The following is a 19,468-nucleotide window of genomic DNA, read 5'->3' as shown; positions in this document are numbered from 1 at the left end:
TCTTTGTCAGGGTCAGGATGAGATAGAGGTATATTGCCAGAAATTTAGAAAATGGTCAGTGCTCACTCAATGGAATGAATCTGCGCTGGCAGCTATGTTCAGAAAGGGTCTCTCTGAAGCCCTTAAGGATGTCATGGTGGGATTTCCTATGCCTGCTGGTTTGAATGAGTCTATGTCTTTGGCTATTCAGATCGGTCGACGCTTGCGTGAGCGTAAATCTGTGCACCATTTGGCGGTATTACCTGAGCTTAAACCTGAGCCTATGCAGTGCGATAGGACTTTGACCAGAGTTGAACGGCAAGAACACAGACGTCTGAATGGGCTGTGTTTCTACTGTGGTGATTCCACTCATGCTATCTCTGATTGTCCTAAGCGCACTAAGCGGTTCGCTAGGTCTGCCACCATTGGTACGGTACAGTCAAAATTTCTTCTGTCCGTTACATTGATCTGCTCTTTGTCATCATGTTCTGTCATGGCGTTTGTGGATTCAGGCGCTGCTCTGAATTTGATGGACTTGGAATATGCTAAGCGTTGTGGGTTTTTCTTGGAGCCCTTGCAGTGTCCTATTCCATTGAGAGGTATTGATGCTACGCCTTTGGCCAAGAATAAGCCTCAATACTGGACCCAGCTGACCATGTGCATGGCTCCTGCACATCAGGAGAATATTCGCTTTCTGGTGTTGCATAATCTGCATGATGTGGTCGTGTTGGGGATGCCATGGCTACAAGCCCATAATCCAGTATTGGATTGGAAATCCATGTCGGTGTCCAGCTGGAGTTGTCAGGGGGTACATGGTGATGTTCCATTTTTGTCAATTTCGTCATCCACCCCTTCTGAGGTTCCAGAGTTCTTGTCTGATTACCGGGATGTATTTGATGAGCCCAAGTCCGATGCCCTACCTCCGCATAGGGATTGTGATTGTGCTATCAATTTGATTCCTGGTGGTCAATTCCCAAAAGGTCGACTGTTTAATTTATCCGTGCCTGAGAACACCGCTATGCGCAGTTATGTGAAGGAATCCCTGGAGAAGGGGCATATTCGCCCGTCATCGTCGCCATTAGGAGCAGGGTTCTTTTTTGTAGCCAAAAAGGATGGTTCGCTGAGACCTTGTATAGATTATCGCCTTCTTAATAAGATCACTGTTAAATTTCAGTACCCCTTGCCTTTGTTATCTGATTTGTTTGCTCGGATTAAGGGGGCTAGTTGGTTCACCAAGATTGATCTTCGTGGTGCGTATAATCTGGTGTGAATCAGGCGAGGCGATGAATGGAAAACTGCATTTAATACGCCCGAGGGTCATTTTGAGTATCTAGTGATGCCATTCGGACTTGCCAATGCTCCATCAGTGTTTCAGTCCTTTATGCATGACATCTTCCGAGAGTACCTGGATAAATTCCTGATTGTGTACTTGGATGACATTTTGATCTTCTCGGATGATTGGGAGTCTCATGTGAAACAGGTCAGAACGGTTTTTCAGGTCCTGCGTGCTAACTCTTTGTTTGTGAAGGGATCAAAGTGTCTCTTTGGTGTGCAGAAGGTTTCATTTTTGGGGTTCATCTTTTCCCCTTCTACTATCGAGATGGATCCTGTTAAGGTCCAAGCCATCCATGATTGGACTCAGCCGACATCTCTGAAAAGTCTGCAAAAGATCCTGGGCTTTGCTAATTTTTATCGTCGCTTCATCTGCAATTTTTCTAGTATTGCCAAACCATTGACCGATTTGACCAAGAAGGGTGCTGATTTGGTCAATTGGTCTTCTGCTGCTGTGGAAGCTTTTCAAGAGTTGAAGCGTCGTTTTTCTTCTGCCCCTGTGTTGTGTCAACCTGATGTTTCTCTTCCGTTCCAGGTCGAGGTTGATGCTTCTGAGATTGGAGCAGGGGCTGTTTTGTCGCAGAGAGGTTCTGATTGTTCAGTGATGAAACCATGCGCTTTTTTTTCCAGGAAGTTTTCGCCTGCTGAGCGGAATTATGATGTGGGCAACCGAGAGTTGCTGGCCATGAAGTGGGCATTCGAGGAGTGGCGTCATTGGCTTGAAGGAGCTAAGCATCGCGTGGTGGTATTGACTGATCATAAGAACCTGACTTATCTCGAGTCTGCTAAGCGTTTGAATCCTAGACAGGCTCGTTGGTCGCTGTTTTTCGCCCGTTTTGACTTTGTGATTTCGTACCTTCCGGGCTCTAAAAATGTGAAGGCGGATGCTCTGTCTAGGAGTTTTGTGCCCGACTCTCCGGGTTTATCTGAGCCGGCGGGTATCCTCAAGGAAGGAGTAATTGTGTCTGCCATCTCCCCTGATTTGCGGCGGGTGCTGCAAAAATTTCAGGCTAATAAACCTGATCGTTGTCCAGCGGAGAAACTGTTTGTCCCGGATAGGTGGACAAATAAAGTGATCTCTGAGGTTCATTGTTCGGTGTTGGCTGGTCATCCTGGAATCTTTGGTACCAGAGAGTTAGTGGCTAGATCCTTTTGGTGGCCGTCTCTGTCGCGGGATGTGCGTTCTTTTGTGCAGTCCTGTGGGATTTGTGCTCGGGCTAAGCCCTGCTGTTCTCGTGCCAGTGGGTTGCTTTTGCCCTTGCCGGTCCCGAAGAGACCTTGGACACATATCTCTATGGATTTTATTTCAGATCTTCCCGTCTCTCAAAAGATGTCAGTCATTTGGGTGGTCTGTGATCGCTTTTCTAAGATGGTCCATCTGGTACCCTTGTCCAAGTTGCCTTCCTCCTCTGATTTGGTGCCATTGTTCTTCCAGTATGTGGTTCGTTTGCATGGCATTCCAGAGAATATCGTTTCTGACAGAGGTTCCCAGTTTGTTTCAAGGTTTTGGCGAGCCTTTTGTGGTAGGATGGGCATTGACTTGTCTTTTTCCTCGGCTTTTCATCCTCAGACTAATGGCCAGACCGAACGAACCAATCAGACCTTGGAAACCTATCTGAGATGCTTTGTTTCTGCCGATCAGGATGACTGGGTGTCCTTTTTGCCTTTGGCTGAGTTCGCCCTTAATAATCGGGCCAGCTCGGCTACCTTGGTTTCGCCATTTTTCTGCAATTCTGGGTTCCATCCTCGTTTCTCTTCAGGACAGGTTGAGTCTTTGGACTGTCCTGGTGTGGATACTGTGGTGGACAGGTTGCAGCAGATTTGGACTCATGTAGTGGACAATTTGACCTTGTCCCAGGAGAAGGCTCAACGTTTCGCTAATCGCAGACGCCGTGTGGGTCCCCGACTTCGTGTTGGGGATCTGGTTTGGTTATCTTCTCGTCATATTCCTATGAAGGTTTCCTCTCCGAAGTTTAAACCTCGTTTCATTGGTCCTTATAGGATTTCTGAGGTTATTAATCCTGTGTCTTTTCGTCTGACCCTCCCAGATTCTTTTTTCATACATAACGTCTTCCATAGGTCATTGTTGCGGAGATACGTGGCACCTATGGTTCCATCTGTTGACCCTCCTGCCCCGGTTTTGGTGGAGGGGGAATTGGAGTATATTGTGGAGAAGATTTTGGATTCTCGTGTTTCAAGACGGAAACTCCAGTATCTGGTTAAATGGAAGGGTTATGCTCAGGAGGATAATTCCTGGGTTTTTGCCTCTGATGTCCATGCTCCCGATCTTGTTCGTGCCTTTCATGTGGCTCATCCTGGTCGGCCTGGGGGCTCTGGTGAGGGTTCGGTGACCCCTCCTCAAGGGGGGGTACTGTTGTGAATTCTGTGGCAGAGCTCCCTCCTGTGGTCACAAGTGGTACTTCGGCTGATTCTCTCTGGAAGCTCTGGGACGCAAAGGGTGTATCTCCGTGCCGTTAGTTCGGTACGGAGGGTCTTTTTGCCCCTTTGCGTGGTTTTCTTTAGGGTTTTGTGTAGACCGCAAAGTTATCTTTCCTATCCTCGTTCTGTCTAGAATATTGGGCCTCACTTTGCTGAATCTATTTCATCCCTACGTTTGTCTTTTCATCTTACTCACAGTCATTATATGTGGGGAGCTGCCTTTTCCTTTGGGGTATTTCTCTGAGGCAAGGTAGGCTTATTTTTTCTATCTTCAGGCTAGTTAGTTTCTCAGGCTGTGCCGAGTTGCATAGGTAGCGTTAGGCGCAATCCACGGCTGCCTCTAGTTGTGTTTGGAGAGGATCAGGGATTGCGGTCTGCAGAGTTCCCACGTCTCAGAGCTCGTTCTATTATTTTGGGTTATTGTCAGATCACTGTATGTGCTCTGACCTCCATGTCCATTGTGATACTGAATTGCCTTTCAGAACACTCATCCCACCAGCCCCGCCTAGCATTGTCTCATCCCACCATCACCTGCCTAGCATTGTTTCATCCTGACAGCCCCCGCCCAGTATTGTCTCATCCTGACAGCCCCTGCCTAGCATTGTCTCATCCTGTCAGCCCCCGCCTAGCATTGTCTCATCCTGTCAGCCCCTGCCTTGCATTGTCTCATCCTGACAGCCCCCGCCCAGCATTCTCATCCCACCAGCCCCCATCCAGCATTGTCTCATCCTGACAGCCCCCACCCAGCATTGTCTCATCCTGACAGCCCCCGCCTAGCATTCTCATCCCACCAGCCCCCGCCTAGCATTGTCTCATCCCACCAGCCCAGCACCCACCTAGCATTCTCATCCTGACAGCCCCCGCCTAGCATTCTCATCCCACCAGCCCCCACCTAGCATTGTCTCATCCTGACAGCCCCCTCCCAGCATTGTCTCATCCTGTCAGCCCTTGCCTAGCATTGTCTCATCCTGTCAGCCCCCACCCCGCATTTCCTCATCCTGGCAGCCCCTGCCCACCATTGTCTCATCCCACCAGCCCCCGCCTAGCATTGTCTCATCCCACCAGCCCCCACCTAGCATTGTCTCATCCCACCAGCCCCCACCTAGCATTCTCATCCCACCAGCCCCCACTAGCATTGTCTCATCCTGACAGCCCCCGCCAAGCATTGTCTCATCCTGTCAGCCTTTGCCTAGCATTGTCTCATCCTGTCAGTCCCCACCCAGCATTGTCTCATCCTGGCAGCCCCCGACCACCTTTGTCTCATCCTGACAGCCCCCGCCTAGCATTGTCTCATCCCACCAGCCCCTGCCTAACATTGTTTCATCCTGACAGCCCTCGCCCAGCATTGTCTTATCCTGACAGCCCCGCCTAGCATTGTCTCATCCCACCAGCCCCTGCCTAGCATTGTTTCTTCCTGATAGCCCCCGCCCAGCATTGTCTCATCCCACCAGCCCCCGCTCAGCATTGTCTCATCCCACCAGCCCCCACCTAGCATTGTCTCATCCCACCAGCCCCTGCCCAGCATTGTTTCATCCTGACAGCCCCTGTCTAGCATTGTCTCATCCTGACAGCCCCCGCCTAGCATTGTCTCATCCCACCAGCCTCTGCCTAGCATTGTCTCATCCTGACAGCCCCCACCTAGCATTGTCTCATCCCACCAGCCCCCATCCAGCATTGTCTCATCCTGACAGCCCCCACCCAGCATTGTCTCATCCTGACAGCCCCCGCCCAGCATTGTCTCATCCTGTAAGCCCTTGCCTAGCATTGTCTCATCCTGTCAGCCGCCACCCAGCATTGTCTCATCCTGGCAGTCCCCACCCACCATTGTCTCATCCCACCAGCCCCCGCCTAGCATTGTCTCATCCCACCAGCCCCCACCTAGCATTCTCATCCCACCAGCCTCCACCCAGCATTGTCTCATCCTGACAGCCCCCACCCAGCATTGTCTCATCCCACCAGCCCCCACCTAGCATTCTCATCCCACCAGCCCCCATCCAGCATTGTCTCATCCTAACAGCCCCCACCCAGCATTGTCTCATCCTGACAGCCCCCGCCCAGCATTGTCTCATCCTGTCAGCCCTTGCCTAGCATTGTCTCATCCTGTCAGCCCCCACCCAGCATTGTCTCATACCGGAAGCCCCTGCCCACTATTGTCTCATCCTGACAGCCCCCGCCTAGCATTGTCTCATCCCACCAGCCCCTGCCTAACATTGTTTCATCCTGACAGCCTTCGCCCAGCATTGTCTTACCCTGACAGCCCCGCCTAGCATTGTCTCATCCCACCACCCCCTGCCTAGCATTGTTTCTTCTTGATAGCCCCCGTCCAGCATTGTCTCATCCCTCCAGCCCCTGCCTAGCATTGTCTCATCCCACCAGCCCCCACCTAGCATTGTCTGATCCTGACAGCCCCCGCCTAGCATTCTCATCCCACCAGCCCCCACCTTGCATTGTCTCATCCTGACAGCCCCCGCCCAGCATTGTCTCATCCTGTCAGCCCCGCCTAGCATTGTCTCATCCCACCAGCCCAGCCCCCACCTAGCATTCTCATCCTGACAGCCCCCGCCCAGCATTGTCTAATCCTGTCAGCCCTTGCCTAGCATTGCCTCATCCTGGCAGCCCCCGCCCACCATTGTCTCATCCCACCAGCCCCCGCCTAGCATTGTCTCATCCCACCAGCCCCCACCTAGCATTCTCATCCCACCAGCCCCCACCCAGCATTGTCTCATCCTGACAGCCCCCACCCAGCATTGTCTCATCCCACCAGCCCCCACTTAGCATTCTCATCCCACCAGCCCCCATCCAGCATTGTCTCATCCTGACAGCCCCCACCCAGCATTGTCTCATCCTGTCAGCTCCCACCCAGCATTGTCTCATACCGGCAGCCCCCGCCTACCATTGTCTCATCCTGACAGCCCCCGCCTAGCATTGTCTCATCCCACCAGCCCCTGCCTAGCATTGTTTCTTCTTGATAGCCCCCGCCCAGCATTGTCTCATCCCTCCAGCTCCTGCCTAGCATTGTCTCATCCCACCAGCCCCCGCTCAGCATTGTCTCATCCCACCAGCCCCTGCCTAGCATTGCTTCATCCTGACAGCCCCTGCCCAGCATTGTCTCATCCTGACAGCCCCCAACTAGCATTGTTTCATTCTGACAGCCCTACCTAGCATTGGCTCATCCTGACATCCCCCGCCCAGCATTGTCACATCCTGTCAGCCCCTGCATAGTATTGTCTCATCCTGACAGCCCCCGTCCAGCATTGTCTCATCCTGTCAGCCCCTGCCTTGCATTGTCTCATCCTGACAGCCCCCGCACAGCATTGTCTTATCCTGACAGCCCCTGCCTAGCATTGTCTCATCCTGACAGCCCCCACCAACAGCATTGTCTCATCCTGACAGCCCCTGCCTAGCATTGTCTCATCCCACCAGCCCCCGCCTAGCATTGTCTCATCCCACCAGCCCCCGCCTAGCATTGTCTCATCCTGACAGCCCCCCCTAGCATTGTCTCATCCTAACAGCCCCTGCCTAGCATTGTCTCATCCTGACAGCCCCCCCTAGCATTGTCTCATCCTGACAGCCCCCCCTAGCATTGTCTCATCCTGACAGCCCCTGCCTAGCATTGTCTCATCCTGACAGCCCCCCCTAGCATTGTCTCATCCTGACAGCCCCTGCCTAGCATTGTCTCATCCTGACAGCCCCCACCCAGCATTGTCTCATCCTGACAGCCCCCCCTAGCATTTTCTCATCCAACCAGCCGCTGCCTAGCATTGTCTCATCCTGACAGCTCCCGCCCGGCATTGTCTCATCCTGACAGCTCCCGCCCGGCATTTGTCTCATCCTGACAGCTCCCGCCCGGCATTGTCTCATCCTGACAGCTCCCGCCCGGCATTGTCTCATCCTGACAGCTCCCGCCCGGCATTGTCTCATCCTGACAGCTCCCGCCCGGCATTGTCTCATCCTGACAGCTCCCGCCCGGCATTGTCTCATCCTGACAGCTCCCGCCCGGCATTGTCTCATCCTGACAGCTCCCGCCCGGCATTGTCTCATCCTGACAGCTCCCGCCCGGCATTGTCTCATCCTGACAGCTCCCGCCCGGCATTTGTCTCATCCTGACAGCTCCCGCCCGGCATTGTCTCATCCTGACAGCTCCCGCCCGGCATTGTCTCATCCTGACAGCTCCCGCCCGGCATTGTCTCATCCTGACAGCTCCCGCCCGGCATTGTCTCATCCTGACAGCTCCCGCCCGGAATTGTCTCATCCTGACAGCTCCCGCCCGGCATTGTCTCATCCTGACAGCTCCCGCCCGGAATTGTCTCATCCTGACAGCTCCCGCCCGGCATTGTCTCATCCTGACAGCTCCCGCCCGGCATTGTCTCATCCTTACAGCTCCCGCCCAGCATTGTCTCATCCTGACAGCTCCCGCCCGGCATTGTCTCATCCTGACAGCTCCCGCCCGGAATTGTCTCATCCTGACAGCTCCCGCCCTGCATTGTCTCATCCTGACAGCTCCCGCTCGGCATTGTCTCATCCTTACAGCTCCCGCCCGGCATTGTCTCATCCTTACAGCTCCCGCCCTGCATTGTCTCATCCTGACAGCTCCCGCCCGGCATTGTCTCATCCTGACAGCTCCCGCCCGGAATTGTCTCATCCTTACAGCTCCCGCCCAGCATTGTCTCATCCTGACAGCTCCCGCCCGGCATTGTCTCATCCTGACAGCTCCCGCCCGGAATTGTCTCATCCTTACAGCTCCCGCCCAGCATTGTCTCATCCTGACAGCTCCCGCCCGGCATTGTCTCATCCTGACAGCTCCCGCCCAGCATTGTCTCATCCTGACAGCACTGCCTAGCATTGTCTCATCCTGACAGCTCCAACATAGCATTGTCTCATCCTCTCAGCCCCAACATAGCATTGTCTCATCCTCTCAGCCCCAACATAGCATTGTCTCATCCTCTCAGCCCCAACATAGCATTGTCTCCTCTCAGCCCCAACATAGCATTGTCTCATCCTGACAGCCCCCAACCAGCATTATATCATCTCACCAGCCCCCAACAGCCACTTCCACAGGCAGCTACACAAAGCTGGCAGGGATGCCCAAGCAGAGTATTATTGTCCTAATAACGTGAAATGCATTCTCTGAAGATTAATGTCACGGGGTGAATGTATGGTGTCTAATGTCCAGTGGATGGGAGGATTGATGGTGGGACTCGCACAGACAGAGGGGCTATTCTGGTAAATGTGTGTATTCATTCCCAGAATAGTCATAGATCAAGTCAGAGACAAAGGCGAAGCTTGTTAGGTCTGGGCCACACTAAATAATTAAACTGCTGCAGCAAAGAAGAGGGAACGTCATATGTTTTATGGGACCATTTCTCACATCCACTATGAAGAGAAAAGGATCTGGCAAACACCTTGTAAAAAATGAAGAAAATTCATTGAAGGGGAAAAACATATTTAAACCTTCACTGGCCTATAGAAAATATAAGATTGGAAGGACTAAAATTGTATGAAAGTGAACTCTGATACACACTTGTCTGGGCGGCTGTGATTTGGATGACGCTGAATGGTAAATGGCAATGGGCAGTTCACTGAATACTAAAAAACTGAAACACAAAGTGTGATGTATGAAAAGTTGTGAAATGTTATAAAACGTACTTTTAAGGTTCGTGGTACAAACGCTCACTTGGCTGAACACAGAGGTAGCATTGGAACATTGTCTCTTTAAGAATGTGCTTGGTTTATTAAAGGCAGCATAAACTAAGCTGAGAAAAATAAACAAGGCCCTCTGGGCAAAACAGCGAAACAAAGCAAAACACAGTTCTCTTAGCGGCAATCAGTTAGCAACGTCCGCGATTCAGGTGCTTTAACCAACAACATGGGCACCACCGCTTTTCTGGAGTGCTTCCTCTCCAGGCACACTGAACACTGCTGCCTTTGGAAGCCAGCTACTTAAGCCCCAGACCATGTGACTCCTCCATCATGTGACTGAACACATGACTGTGACATCACATAGGTCCTGTCGGCACATGGCGCTGCTGGCTCTGCAGGTGGAGATAAGGTGGACATCCTCCCACCCACTCTATGAATGTCCACATAAAACCAGCCCATTTATGCAACTTTGGTTTAGGCCACACCACTCTTTAGAGTGCTGGAGGAAAATACTGTGGCTTTATATCACTGACGTCATTAAGCGTAGTGACACGTCTCCCCTCCAGTACTTTACCAGTGACTTTGTCACAGGTTACAAAGACTCAGAACCCAAAGTAAAATGTTAAAGAAACAATCCTACAACTGATGCAGGGATGGGGGTGACGCATGACACTGGATTTTTTTTGTTTTTTTGTCATGGTTCGTACTCTTGCACAACGTTTTGTGTTAAGAGTTGGATTATCAGATATTCTGGACGAGCGGATTCTGGCATAAAGAGTCACTCTAATAAATGCCATGAGGAATTATTGAAAACTTGTTGTAATTTTCATCCATTGTTTTATATTAGTAAATGAGAAGGAAAAATATCTGCACAATCACTGCCCCATAAGTCACCAGTGTTCAGTCCAGAATAGCACCGGCGTCCCCCGCGAGTAAGCTACGTGGGTCCTATAAATACTTGGGAAATGAGAGCATTTCTCCCAGAATCCTGTGGCAGCCGTGCCGTGTAGCAGCACATTGTAATGATCTGTATATACGTCGTGACGCACAGCGTGACTGATGGGATTAGATGCAGCCGCGGCGCTGGTCACCCCACACTCAGCAATGAAATTCCCTTCCCTGTTACACTGTGACGCTTTGACTGACATCGAGTGAAAACAATGTCCCGGCACCAGCCATGTAAATTCTGCTGGTGAAGAATCGCTTATGCATGCAGTCAATCATCCCCGGCATTGATATGCAGTGCGCCACGAGGACGAGACTATTTATCGCTAGTTATAATGGAGTAATCACTTTCTCGAGGTTACACATTTAAATTGCTAAACTATGTAAGAAAGAGGAAAGTAACTTCAGACAAGAAGAAAATGATGGTGAGATACAAATGCGGGATGGCGAGATACAAGCACAGGATGGTGAGATACAAGAATGGTATGGCGCGATACAAGTGCGGGATGGCGCGATACAAGAATGGGATGGTGAGATGGGAGCAGGATGGTGAGATACAAGAATGGGATGGTGAGATGGGAGCAGGATGGTGAGATCAAGAATGGGATGGTGAGATGGGAGCGGGATGGTGAGATACAAGAATGGGATGGCGAGATGAGAGCGGGATGGTGAGATCAAGAATGGGATGGCGAGATGAGAGCGGGATGGTGAGATACAAGAATGGGATGGTGAGATACAAGAATGGGATGGTGAGATGAGAGCGGGATGGTGAGATGAGAGCGGGATGGTGAGATACAAGAAAGGGATGGTGAGATGAGAGCGGGATGGTGAGATACAAGAAAGGGATGGCGTGATACAAGCGTGGGATGGTGAGATGAGAGCGGGATGGTGAGAGACAAGAATGGGATGGCGAGATACAAGCGCGGGATGGCGAGATGAGAGCAGGATGGTGAGATACAAGCACGGGATGGTGAGATACAAGCACGGGATGGCAAGATGATAGCAGTATGGTGAGATACAAGCACGGGATGGTGAGATGAGAGCGGGATGGTGAGATACATGCGTGGGATGGTGAGATACAAGAATGAGATGGCGAGATACAAGCACAGGATGGTGAGATACAAGAATGGGATGGCGAGAAGAGAGCGGGATGTTGAGATAAAAGCATGGGATGGTGAGATACAAGCGTGGGATGGCGAGATGAGAGCGGGATGGTGAGATACAAGTACGGGATGGTGAGATACAAGCGTGGGATGGCGAGATGAGAGCGGGATGGTGAGATACAAGCACGGGATGGTGAGATACAAGCACGGGATGTTGAGATACAAGAATGGGATGGTGAGATACAAGAATGGGATGGTGAGATACAAGCACGGGATGGCGAGATGAGAGCGGGATGGTGAGATACAAGCACGGGATGGTGAGATACAAGCGTGGGATGGCGAGGTGAGAGCGGGATGGTGAGATACAAGCACGGGATGGTGAGATACAAGCACGGGATGTTGAGATACAAGCATAGGATGGTGAGATACAAGAATGGGATGGTGAGATACAAGCGCGGGATGGCGAGATGAGAGCTGGATGGTGAGATACAAGCGCGGGATGGCGAGATGAGAACGGGATGTGAGATACAAGCATGAGATGGCAACATACAAGCACGGGATGGAGAGACACAAGCGTGGCATAGTGAGATACAAGAATGGGATGGTGAAATACAAGCACGGGATGGTGAGATACAAACGTGGGATGGTGAGATGAGAGCGGGATGGTGAGATACAAGCACGGGATGGTGAGATACAAATGTGGGATGGTGAGATGAGAGCGGGATGGTGAGATACAAGCACGGGATGGTGAGATACAAACGTGGGATGGTGAGATACAAGCACGGGATGGTGAGATACAAGCACGGGATAGCGACATGAGAGCAGGATGGTGAGATACAAGCACATTATGGTGAGATACAAACGTGGGATGGCGAGATGAGAGCAGGACGGTGAGATACAAGCACGAAATGGTGAGATACAAGAGTGGAATGGTGAGATACAAGCATGTGATGGTGAGATACAAGCACGGGATGGCGGGATACAAGCACGGGATGGCGGGATACAAGAATGGGATGGTGAGATACAAGGGTGGGATTGCGAGATACAAGCACAGGATGGTGAGATACAAGCATGGGATGGCGGGATACAAGCATGGGATGGTGAGATACAAGGGCGGGATTGCGAGATACAAGCACAGGATGGTGAGATACAAACGTGGCATGGTGAAATACAAGCGCGGGATGGAGAGATGGTGAGATTCAAGCGCGGGATGGTGAGATTCAAGCGCGGGATGGTGAGATACAAGCACGGGATGGCGGGAAATAAGCATGGGATGGTGAGATACAAGAGCTGGATTGTGAGATACAAGCACAGAATGGTGAGATGCAAGCGTGGGATGGTGAGATACAAGCACAGGATGGTGAGATACAAGCACAGAATGGTGAGATACAAGCACAGGATCGTGAGATACAAGCACAGGATGGTGAGATACAAGCACAGAATGGTGAGATACAAGCACAGGATCGTGAGATACAAGCACAGGATGGTGAGATACAAGCATGGGATGGCGGGATACAAGCATGGGATGGTGAGATACAAGGGCGGGATTGCGAGATACAAGCACAGGATGGTGAGATACAAACGTGGCATGGTGAAATACAAGCACGGGATGGAGAGATGGTGAGATTCAAGCGCGGGATGGTGAGATTCAAGCGCGGGATGGTGAGATACAAGCACGGGATGGCGGGATATAAGCATGGGATGGTGAGATACAAGAGCTGGATTGTGCGATACAAGCACAGAATGGTGAGATGCAAGCGTGGGATGGTGAGATACAAGCACAGGATGGTGAGATACAAGCACAGAATGGTGAGATACAAGCACAGGATCGTGAGATACAAGCACAGGATGGTGAGATACAAGCACAGAATGGTGAGATACAAGCACAGGATGGTGAGATACAAGCACAGGATGGTGAGATACAAGCACAGAATGGTGAGATACAAGCGCGGGATGGTGAGATACAAGCGCGGGATGTGAGATACAAGCGCGGGATGGTGAGATACAAGCGCGGGATGTGAGATACCGGCGCAGCATCATTAACCTCTGCAGAGCTGAAGTGGAGTGTAAAGAGCTCGACTACTTGTATGTAAAGATTTGATCATGAACAAGGTTTGCACCTTTCTAATATACTCTGCTTGCCGACATTGAATGGAAACATTGCTGGTTACAAATAAACACCGAGTAAAGGGAATCCTGGGATGTGTGCATAGAAGTATGGCTTCATTGGCACGGAGATTCCCTGGACGTGAGCTTCAGCATAGGCTCCTGAGGGCCACGAAAATAGAGGTGTAGCTGGGTATGTGGCAGGGAGTAGGCAGTTCAGAATAAGCAGACGGGAATGTAGGCAGGATAAGGAAGACATAACTGAATTCAGAAGGTGAAATAGTGGCGAAATAAAGACACGACCAAAGATAAGGAAAGAGCAAGAAATAATGGACAAGCAAGGGATCATCAGAAGAGAAAACCTGGTGTTACTGGAAGACAGATCAGGGAAGAAATCCAAGAGTCCTGACCAGAAGACACATAAGACAGCCAACAGATGATGGAAAACAGAGCAGAAAACAACCCTGGAGACATAACCGGTAGGGATGAGCAGACCCATGGATGTCCAGGTCCGGCGGGATTGATCAAACTTTATTTAAACTCCACTTTGGGACTCGAGCTTGACTCCGGACCCTTATATAAGTCAATACCTGAACTTCAGGGCTGTAAGGTGTCTGAAAATGGTTGGACTGGGCGTTACTGGGCTGCAAAAGCAGCTGACTTATAGCAACCTAGAATTTACAAAACTAAAACTAGCAATCTAAAACCAGGAGGTGTAGGTCCAAGTATAGGAAGAGGTGGAAATAGCTGTATAGGTGAAAGGGAGGAGTAATCCCACCCTTTTTTCTTTTTTTTTTTAGGGAATTTACTTAAAAGAACATAGAATAAAACAAAAACAAACTAGCAGGTTACAACCAGGGGGTTGTAATGGGTCAAACCCGCAGCGCCCAGATGTTACAGCATAGTGGAGGGGATTTCATGAAATCCCATCTCCACTATTCATTAAAAGACGCAGGCGGCAGACCTACGTAACCGGACATGTGGTGCGTCTTTATAGACCCCAGCATGTCCATTTACAATGCGGAGACGCTCTGTCCCCACAGTGTAAATTTCCCATTGACTATCATTAGATGCGGTAAAACTGCATCTAATTATTAGTCACATGCGTAATAACTGCAGAAACGCAGCTTACTAGGCATGCAAACTAATTTAAAAAATCTCTTACCTTGTGACCACCGGAAGTCCGCGTCCACTGTAGTTCTCATGATGACTGAGCTCACCATGAGAACTGCCGTGCACGTGACCCCCGAGGTGGCCTCCGGTCACCAGGCTGGTTCTCACGATCAGCTGATAAGTTGATTGTGAGAACTGCAGTGCTGGTGACCGGCGGAAAGTTAGGCATCCAGATGTAGCAGAGCTGGACTCGTTGTGGGACCCTCGTTATTAAGAACTGCGTCGGAACATGGAGTATTTGTGTTGGTTTATTATTTTATTTTTTTTGCAGGAGATCGAGGGATTCGGGGAATTAGGAGAATAATAAAGATGGGAAACTGTGTGGTGTTTTATTTCATTAAAATATACAAAAAAACTCCGGCACACTAAGAGTCCAAAAGGAATTCATATATTTCATATATTTTATTGATCACAATAGGATTTCCAAAAGCAAAAAAGAAATTGTTCTGTACACTCTGATGGGACATATATAATTTTTCTCAACGTTTCGGCTAAAGAGCCTTTCTCAAGAGATGTCCGTTTGCTGGTACGTAGAACTAGGCAGGGAAACCCGCTTGCCAAAATGTCACCAATGAATACCGCATCTAATACAGATGGCCAAGGAACTGTGACCGCTGTTTGGGAGGCACAAATGACATTTTTTTGTATATTTGATTGTTTTTTTCTCCTGAGCACCTCCGACTAGTGAAGCACCTTCCTCATCGTGATATTATTATTTCATTAAAAGACTTTATTCTGGCTATGTCTTTAGTTATCATATAACTATAGGATTAGTAATGGATAGGTGTCTTATTGACGCCTCTCCATTACTAAGCTGGGCTTGATGTCACCTTACAATACAAAGGTGACATTAACCCCCAAACTATTACCCCACTTGCCACCGCTACAGGGCAGTGGGAAGAGCGAGGCTAAGTGCCAGAATTGGCGCATCTTAGAGATGCGCCTTTTCTGGGACGGCTGTGAGCTGATCTTTGTAGCCGGTTGGCAATATCCATAGTCCCTTCCTAGGCTATTAATATTAGCCAGCAGCTGTCTGACTAGCCGTTGCTGGTTATTAATTATAGGGGGACCCCACATAATGTTTTTTGGTGGTCCCCCTATTTTAATAGCCATTAAAGGCTAAATATACAGCTGTTCACACATGGGTAATACACAGTATCTGGTTTACAGCCTATTAGTGACGCCCATACTTTTTGGTCAGGTGGGTTGCCCAGTGCTATCCAAATGCATCCCATGTGAACAGAGAACCCTGTTTAAAAGACCTAACGTGCTGGGCCTGGCTGAACCCTGAAAAATAAAGTGCAAAAAAAGGCATATAAATATATGAGGCATTGGCCAAGATATTCAAGTTCGTAACCCAACGTCAAGGGTCCTCACGCTTGCAAGTCCTAACGCTAAACTTAATAGCAAAGCCACAAAAACAGAACTAAAAATCCTCCAAAAATTCAAGAATTAATACAGCAGAAATGGGGCAGCAGTGCTTAGAAAGTTGCCCCTGTTCACACCACTTTTTCTATTTGGAAATGACAGTCAGTCTTTTGTTATTTGTATATTGGCTCTCTGACGGAGCACTGCATTAGATAGGTTCCCAGCAACCACAGATCGCCTTGTCGTTGGCTGCTAGGCATGTATGAATTGGCCAAATATGTGCTAGGTATCTCGATTTCTTATTATTATCTAGAGCAATAATGCAATTCAAGTTTCATATATTTCATGTTTAAATGCGATAACGCTACAGAGTGCAATTTTGTTTGTTAGTATAGAGATGGCTGCTCCTAGTTTGCGCCTGTGCACACCAGTTTGTCTGCTTGGGAGTAACAGTCAGTTTTTTTTTATTTGTATATAAACAGAAGACAATCCACAAGTGAGATAAAACACCAGGATCTCAAAGAGAACGAAGGAGAGATATGAAGAAAAAAGCTAAACAGCTGATCAGAAAACATAAAAAGAACCAACACAAGAGACATAACCGCAAGATAATCCAAGGACATATGAAACACCAGGAATGCAGCAAGTAACGCAAAAGCTGAAAAGTTGGAAAACAGAGCAGAAACCAACCAAAAAGACAAAACCAGAGGACAATTCAAGATAAGCAAACGAGAAATCAAAACTTGATTAAAAAAGGATAAAAGGAGCTAAACATCCTGGTGCCCAATAATATCACTAGATAGTGCTGCGGACTATGGCAATATAATGTGGGCAAGAGTGCTAGAAAATGGGGGGTAAAGGAGATGCCACCCAGTGATGAGCTGAAGCCAAGAGCTATCTGCCAATTAGTAAAAGTTTTAGACTTTCCACTACTTTGGTTGAAAAATTCAAGGAAAAAAAACAAAGACTAGTGCCCCTTCTCCGTACTGCCTTTGTGTCCCCTGATGGGCACCTGGTTCCTTCTTTTTGTGAATATCTTCACATCCCCACTGCAGGCAGTCAGAGGCGCTGATCAGATGCAGTTTTGACATTTTGCCTGAACATGAAGAAATAGAAGAGTGGTGGAGTCACCAGCGGCGGGACGGGGCAGCAGCCTCAGTCCAGGATTTCCTTTTACTTTTCCCCCACTTCTCTGGACCTTTATCTATTGTAAAGTAACGGACAAACCTCCGACAGATCAAGGAAGACTAACACTAAATTCCACCTTGTGTAACCAACCTCTCCATTCCGGGGCAAGAAGTTAACAACTTCATCACTTTCCGGCATCCAGATGACTTGGAAATAATCTTCCCATCTTTTCACATGTGGAGATTGTATTTCTGTTCAATATATCACAATTCTTGACTTAGCTGTGACACTTAATTACTTCCCAAAGTTTGATATATTTCAATTTCTTGGTGTAATTAATATTTTGTTAGCTTTAGGGATTTGGCTAAGTCCCCCGCTATATTAAATTCTATCTCGTAGGATAGAAAAAGAGACTTCTCGGCTACATTGAAATCCTAATATAAAATTCAGAACAAACTTTCCATAGTCAGCGAGGATTGTACATGGAACGAAGCTCGTCAGCTCTGGAAAGTTTGTTACCGTGGACTGGAAAATGTGTAACTTCTACCTCCAGGGACGCTCACAGTGATACCGTTATTTATTAATCATGACGGTAACACTCATTGGGCTGCAAAATATTTATGGTGACTCCTGTTATCTGATCTGATTATACCCTGAATGACTCCTATTCTCCAGTAATTGGGAAAAACGTAGGAAGATGGATCCTTACGGTGACATTATCTGCATAATCAGACATCGCGGCATAACTGTAGTCCTATGGGCCCGATGCAAAATGTGGACCTGGGCGCCACCAGCTAATTTCCCCAGAAATTATTATTATTATTTATTTATATAGCACCATTAATTCCATGGTGCTGTACATGAGAATGGGTTATGTACAGAGTTATAGATATCATTTACAGCAAACAAATATCCAATGACAGACTGGTACAGAGGGGAGAGGACCCCGTCCTTGCGGACTTACATTCTATGTGATAATGTGCACTGTAAAGGTCTCTATCCTGTAGTAATGTTCCTCGTCCTGAAATAAGAGTCACCTATCCAGTAATAATGCCCCTCATCCAGGCCCCTTTCTGTAATAATGTCCTCAATCTTGGTGCCCATACTCTAACAATGTCACCGGTCCAGTACTAATGTCCTTCTTACTGAACCCTATCCTGTAATAATATCACCATCCAGAAATAATATCTTCCATCCTGCAATAGTGTCCCCTATCCTGTAATATTGCCTCATGTTCAGTAATAATGTCCTCTGTCCTGGGTCCCTTCTTGTAATGTCCCCTGTCTGGGCCCCTATCCTATAATAATGTCCAACATCTTGGTCTCCACCCTGTAATAAACCTGTAATAATGTCCCCCATTCTAGCCCCCTTCCAGTAATGCCCCCTATCCTATAATAATGTCCCACTGCCTGATATCCAACCAGGAAAAATGTCCCCGATTCCATCCTCTTTCTACTACTGACCCCCATTCCTGTAATAATGTCCCCCATTCCAGTCTCTCTCTACTACTACTGACCCCCATTCCTGTAATAATGTCCCCCATTCTGCCCTCTTTCTAGTACTGATCCCTTCCTGTAATAATGTCCCCAATTCTAACCTCTTTCTAGTACTGGCCCCCATTACTGTAACAATGTACTAGATTCTGACCTCTTTCTAGTACTGTCCCCTTTCATGTAATAATGTCCCCCATTCTGGCCTTTTTCAAGTACTGACCTTCTTCAGTGCACGGAGGCTGCGCCCCTCACAGGTGCCCGCTCTCAGTGCAGGCAGGCTGCGCCCCTCACAGGTCCCCGCTCTCAGTGCAGGCAGACTGCACCCCTCACAGGTCCCCGCTCTCACTGCAGGCAGGCTGCGCCCCTCACAGGTCCCCGCTCTCAGTGCAGGCAGGCTGCGCCCCTCACAGGTCCCCGCTCTCAGTGCAGGCAGGCTGCGCCCCTCACAGGTCCCCGCTCTCAGTGCAGGCAGGCTGCACCCCTCACAGGTCCCCGCTCTCAGTGCAGGCAGGCTGCGCCCCTCACAGGTCCCCGCTCTCAGTGCAGGCAGGCTGCACCCCTCACAGGTCCTGGCTCTCAGTGCAGACAGGCTGCGCCCCTCACAGGTCCCGGCTCTCACTGCAGGCAGACTGCACCCCTCACAGGTCCTGGCTCTCAGTGCAGGCAGACTGCACCCCTCACAGGTCCTGGCTCTCAGTGCAGGCAGGCTGCGTCCCCTCACAGGTCCCCGCTCTCAGTGCAGGCAGGCTGCGCCCCTCACAG

At 49.4% G+C, this 19,468-nt stretch overlaps 1 long non-coding RNA gene across 1 annotated transcript in view; it reads left to right on the top strand.

Moving 5' to 3' along the window:
- The window catches only part of LOC138667107 (uncharacterized), a 145,763-nt gene extending 129,143 nt beyond the window's left edge, over nt 1-16,620 (top strand). The window contains exon 3 of the long non-coding RNA XR_011318600.1: nt 16,568-16,620. This is a non-coding gene — a long non-coding RNA (uncharacterized lncRNA). The remainder of the gene's footprint in view (nt 1-16,567) is intronic.
- Nucleotides 16,621-19,468: the final 2,848 nt, after the last annotated feature.

Source organism: Ranitomeya imitator, chromosome 2 (genome assembly GCF_032444005.1).
Source record: "Ranitomeya imitator isolate aRanImi1 chromosome 2, aRanImi1.pri, whole genome shotgun sequence".
Taxonomy (NCBI): Eukaryota; Metazoa; Chordata; class Amphibia; order Anura; family Dendrobatidae; genus Ranitomeya; species Ranitomeya imitator.
The sequence above is the reverse complement of the archived record's forward strand: the minus strand, read 5'-3'. Positions and strand labels throughout refer to the sequence as shown.